Source organism: Pygocentrus nattereri, chromosome 17 (assembly GCF_015220715.1).
Source record: "Pygocentrus nattereri isolate fPygNat1 chromosome 17, fPygNat1.pri, whole genome shotgun sequence".
NCBI classification, from domain to species: Eukaryota; Metazoa; Chordata; class Actinopteri; order Characiformes; family Serrasalmidae; genus Pygocentrus; species Pygocentrus nattereri.
In genome coordinates, this window is record NC_051227.1 from 657,379 (window position 1) to 663,378 (window position 6,000).

Consider the following 6,000-nt stretch of genomic DNA (forward strand, 5'->3'; position numbering starts at 1 on the left):
GGTCTTATAGGGGGCTGCCAACCTCCAGATTTGATTAGATGCCCTCTACACTTGGTCTCTGCTGCCTTTGCCAGCATATTCATGACCAGGGCAAACAATATCACAGAAATGGTGCTTTCTGTGATCATGCTCTTCTCCAAACAGTGCCACCCAGACATCATTGTTCCAGACACTCATAGTGAAATTCCGATAGTAATCCAAAATGAGCTCCCTCATCTTACTCGGAATGTGACGTCTGTGCAAAGCTGTCTGTGCTTGCCTGTAAGGAATGGATCCATAGGCATTCATAAGATCCAGCCACAGCACCATCAGGTCTTCTTGTTGTTCCTGTGCCTCTCTTATCAGCTATGTAATAAGCCCTGTATGTTCCAAGCACCCTGGTACCCCCAGTATTCCACCTTTCTGTACTGAAGTTTAAAATGCAGACCAGCTATTATGGAAATGTATTTATATTCTGTGATAACATTTTACATCAACACAGTATACTGGGCCCTTCGCTAATGGGGTCCCAGGGCGGCTGCCTCCCTTTGCCTAAGGTGAAGACTGCCCCTGAACAGAATGACAAAGTTTGACTTGGACTTACTTGGTACTGACAAGCATGCTAGCTTTCTGCTTTCTGAGGATCAAATAGTACCAAAGCTGTGAACATTTATGAGATATAAACAAAGAGATATTCCAATATTCCTTAACTAACTTCTCAAACGTTGTGGCTAAGATACCAACAATCCTACTATAACAGACATATGGCCTTCAACACTTTCTTTATCATGTCAGGTCCAAATACATTTTATGAGCATATAACCAAAAGTCTGTCAGTTTTTAATAGTTCAAATATAAACTAAAGTTTAACGCCATTTTATCCTAGAGGTTCAAATGTCGTGATTGTTTAAAGCAGGGGTGTCACACTGAGTTCATTCTAGGCTTCAGCTCCACCTTTGCTGTGCATCATAAAACACACCTCGTTCAGCCCCACAGTCGTGGTGCCTCATTAAAAACACCTTATTCCACTAATCAGCTGATCACCAAGGCCTTCATGAATTGAATTTGGACTGTTAGAAGATAAAAGATGTTCATCGCTGCAGAGCTGTGACCTAAAGGGAACCTAGCAGCTGCCATTTGTTTATTTATTTAATAAAAATACTGCACTGTAAACCGTGGTGGGCACTGTTTGTGGAATAAAACCGTGATTATTGATCTTTATCATGGGCGATTTCCATACTCAAACACATCTGATTCACCTGATCTGTTATTGGCCAGTAGAGTGATTACCAATCTGAGCTGGACACTGGGCCTCCAGGACTCCAATGCATCCCCAGCAGTCATCAAAACCCACTGCCCTGCACAGTTTCAAATATTACCCCCACAAACATTGATACATCAGATAAAATTCAGGTACTTTATGATCTGGACAAGCCGAGAGATAGTAGAAGCTCAGCAACACCAAAAGGCCGGGAAGCCCGCGGAAGACAGAAAGGCCAGATCAGACTTCACTAGAAAACATCTAAAAAATCCTGGAACAAGATTTTTGGACGGATGAAACCAAGTTTAACTTGTACCAGAAGAATGAGAGAAGAATAGCGTGCAGAACCAAAGGAAGGGCTCAAGGTCTGAGGAACACTATGCCAATGGAACTGGGTCACTGGTGTTTACCGACGGTCTGACTACTGACCGAAGTAGCCAGATGATATCTGAAGTGTATCGAGTTATATTTTCTGAAAGATTTGGTTGAACGCCTCGAAACTGAAGTACAGAGGGACTCAAAACACATTGTGAAAGCTTCCCACAGTCTCTTCAGGGAGGAAACCCGGCGTTCTGTGATGGCCATAGGTTCCAGGTTTCACGTACCGCAAAGGATTTGCATCCAAGTGTTAAAAATAAGTCTTATATTTATAATTTTGTCCATTTGTCCAAAATAAAATAAACAAAATAAACGAAAAACGGGTCTCGTTTAACAAGGTCGTCGCCGCCCCGCTCCGCAGCTCAGTTCCCGTAGTGTAGTGGTTATCACGTTCGCCTAACACGCGAAAGGTCCTCGGTTCGAAACCGGGCGGGAACAAGCTGTTTTCACGTCTCTCCATGATCACTTTTAGTCGCTCCTGCTTCGGTTTTACAACTGGACCCCTATATAAACTGCTCTGTACATCACCAACATGCAGAAAAACATGTCTATTAGCTATATGCGAGCATTTGGCAAAGACAATAAAACCTAAAGATAAAAACATTTACATATTCCTTTCTTTTTATTAATATTAACTGCATAGATACTGGGAGGAAGGTTCATTTAGCACTATAATCATTAATTAATCGTAAATGAATAAACAGATGGATAGGTCTAACCACTAGAGGGCGGAGTTTAATAGTTCTACACACCACGTACAAAGTCATTTACCATACAACGGCTACTATTTTACTGAGTAGTACGATAAATTTACTGTTGAATCACATCTTAAAAGTCTAGAAGGAAAAATTATATATATATATATATATATATATATATATATATATATATATATATATATATATATATATATATATAAAAAAATATATATATATATATAAATTTTTTAATCCAAATTTTTGCATTTCACAAGGCCTGCAGTAAATACCTAAACTAGCCACTAGAGAGCGACAAAACTCTTTCACTGAAGTTATACCAGAAACCACTAGAGAATATAGACTGCTAAAAAAAATCTTAAATCTGGTACTTTTTGACATTTTACTAACATGCTGCAAGCTGCTATTCAGCAAAAAAAAAAAAAAAAGTTAATAATAAAACACAAATGAAGCTGAACAGGCAGAAACTCCCCTTCATTGGTTGACCGCCTGACTTGTGACATTTGACTTTCCAGCCAAAATGAAAAATCGAAACATTGCTTCATCTGTCATAAAACATGCAAATGTTACAGTGGTGCCACAGTTGAGAGAATGTCCAGTTTAAAGGCCCTTCCAATGGTGGATCTTGAAGTTAGGAAGAATACAAAAAATGCAGAAGGACGTTAGTTACTGGTAGAAAGACCCTGACATATGAAATGCTAGTTTTATGCCAATTTTCAAAATTGTCTGAATAATCCAGCCATTTAGATATAAATAGTCTTTCAGCATGGTTTGACATGAAATGTTTCAGTGTAGAGAAACTTACAGACTTATTTCTTTTCAGTGGTGGTGACCTGAACCAGACTTGACGGGACGTTTATGAAAGACCGCAGCTTTAGAAGAGCACACATTAGTCAGGCCAGTCTTATGGTACATATCATGGCTTCCAAAGTGCAGTTACACAACCATAAGGTAGCTGTAGCAACAGTCTAATCACTTCTGTGCGAGTGGTTTATCACCGTGATCACAGTTATGATACGACCCTGTCAATCTACAATAAGAATAATGACAGTAATGTAGTCTGTTTGTGTCGAAGGCAATATTATCATTAAACATTTCAATGATCATCTCCTGTTGTGGCTCCAGTGATGCATCTTTCCACTGTCTCTTACCCCCCATTTCAGTACTGGCTGGCCTCATCATTTCCCCTCTGAGGAATCCCCCAGTGCCAATTTAAGGGCTTTTGCCTTACTTTATTAGCTCAAGTAAGGGGTGTTAGATGTTCTCTCGCCAACGAGGGACCAAGTGAACACCGGTGTCGATTTCAGCAGCAGAACTTGCCCAGAAATCACTGTGTCCTGATGCATTTTTCTTTCCAAACCTGAAAACAAAAGCAGACAAAGCTGTTTATAAGCTATAGCAATAAACTACCTTTAAATTGAACATTTCAAACTACTCCATGTGTTCTACATGACTGCGTTCCTCTGTTAACTGGCTCATTTGCATGCTAAAGGCTACACAGCTTACAAGAATGAAATGAAAAGCAGCACACCACTGTTCTATCCCACGTTTAAAAGCCAGACAAGGCAATCGTCTTCAACAGCATTTGGCATTGCAAAGATGGCTTGGCTAGATGATTACCTCACTGAGGCTAACCTGCCGAGGCCCAGCGCGCTCTCCAGTGTGTGACCTAGGTGTGACACACATCCCACTCAAAGTGGGTGAGAGCAAGTTAAACAAAAGAAGTGAAACAGTTCTGCCTGTCAGCTCCACGTCATTTCTCCCAAAGCTGTCCCTGTTCCGATCTTCTGAGGTGTGTGTGTCGACAAAGCGGCTTTAAAAAGCAGGACACTTTTATCTTTTGGCCATCACATTTCCCATTTTATTGTTAAGAATGGAAAATGGGGACTGAAAAGTGTTGATGACTTCACGATATGGCTCAGGCTCTACTTCCTACATGCTGTTTAACTACAGCTGCGTCGGAACAGTTGAATCAAATTTCCTTTCATATCTGCTTTCCTCGATTTAACTCTAGTCTTTGATCTGGTGGCCATGCAGATCCACTACAGCTCTGCGGAGGTATTTAATAATAATAATAAGTTTGATTTATATAGCACCTTTCACAAAACCAAGGATGCTTTACATCATAAAAAGAAAAAAAAAAGACTACAGAGAGGAAAAAAGGAAAGCAGGGATTTGAAGGAAGACGGAGACGAGCATTTACGAGGAGTGGAAGTAGAGAATTCCAGAGTTTGGGAGCAGCAACACTGAAAGATCTGCCACCCATAGTAGAAAGTCTAGCTGAAGGAACTGAGGAGTCCAGCATTAGATGATCGGAGAGCACGAGAGGGACAGTATAGAGAAATGAGATCAGAAAGGAATGTCGGAGCCAGACCATGGAAAGCCTTGAAGGTAAGAAGAAGGATTTTGTGCTTAGTCCTAAATCTAATTGGAAGCCAATGCCACTGTCACAGAATAGGAATGATATGAGCTGTGTGCTTGGGGAGGTCAGAACCCTGGCTGCTGAATTTTGGACGTACTGAAGACGATTGATTAGTTTAACTGGAAGTTCATAGAAAAGTGAGTTACAGTGATCGATGCGAGAGAAGATGCAGGCATTGATCAACATTTTAGCATCAGTGTCGCTCAGCATAGGGTGTGCAATGTTACACAGATGATAAAATGCAGTTTTGGCAATGAGCTTAATGTGAGACTCGAAAGTAAGAGACGAATCAAGAAGACAGCCGAGGTTCTTAACAGATTGGGCTGGCTTAATATCAACACCATCAATGTTAACTGGAAAGTTCAATACCTGGGAAAGTGAGGTTTTAGATCCAACTAACAGAACCTCGGGTTTTACCAGCATTTAGTTTCAGATAATTAGTTTGCAACCAAATGTTCAAATCTCTGACACAAGAACTGAAAGCCTGGGCGGAGGCAGAGACGGAAGTAGTGCTGACATAAATTTGAATGTCATCAGTATAGCAGTGAAAGTTAAAACTACGGTTGCGGATGATCCGACCGAGTGGGAAGATGTAAATGATAAAGAGGAGAGGCCCAAGGACAAATCCTTGGGGTACACCACAATGTACTGGAGCGATACCAGATTTGTGGGAGCCCATAGAAATGTATTGATGCCTATCAACAAGGTATGACTGTAACCACTGAAGGGCCAGTAATGCCAACAGATAACGGTCTAGATATAAGAAGATTATGGTTAACGGTGTCGAGAGCTGCTGTTCAATCTAAGAGAATCAGGATGTTAAGAACTCCAGCATCTGTAGACAGCAGCAAGTCATTTACAACTTTTACATGATTGGAGATGTGTCTGTAGTTGGCTAGTGAGGATGGGTCCAACCCAGGGTTCTGTAGGACAGGAGTGACAGCAGCTGTTTTGAGAGATGGAGGAACAGGGCCTAATGAAAAGCATAGATCAATCATATGAGCTATGAGTGGTGCAATAACAGAGGAAGCAGACTTCAGAGCAGCTGTAGGAGCAGGATCCAGTTGAGATGTACAAGTAGAGGATTTGGAAATAATCTCAGACACAGTGGAGGAGTTCACAGGGGAGACAACAGAGAGACAATTATCAGGTGAGAGTGAAACAGAGGCTTGAGGAAAAGAAATGCCGGGTGCTTCAGGGAAGTGCGGATAGATCTTATTCATTTCATCCAGAAAAAAATGCTT

The 6,000-nt window shown here is 41.1% G+C and overlaps 1 non-coding gene across 1 annotated transcript; it reads left to right on the forward strand.

The window, feature by feature from the left end:
* The first annotated feature begins 1,983 nt into the window (after positions 1-1,983).
* trnav-aac lies at positions 1,984-2,056 on the forward strand. Its single transcript has one exon. It is a non-coding gene; the product is annotated as a tRNA-Val (tRNA).
* The last annotated feature ends 3,944 nt before the right edge of the window (positions 2,057-6,000 follow it).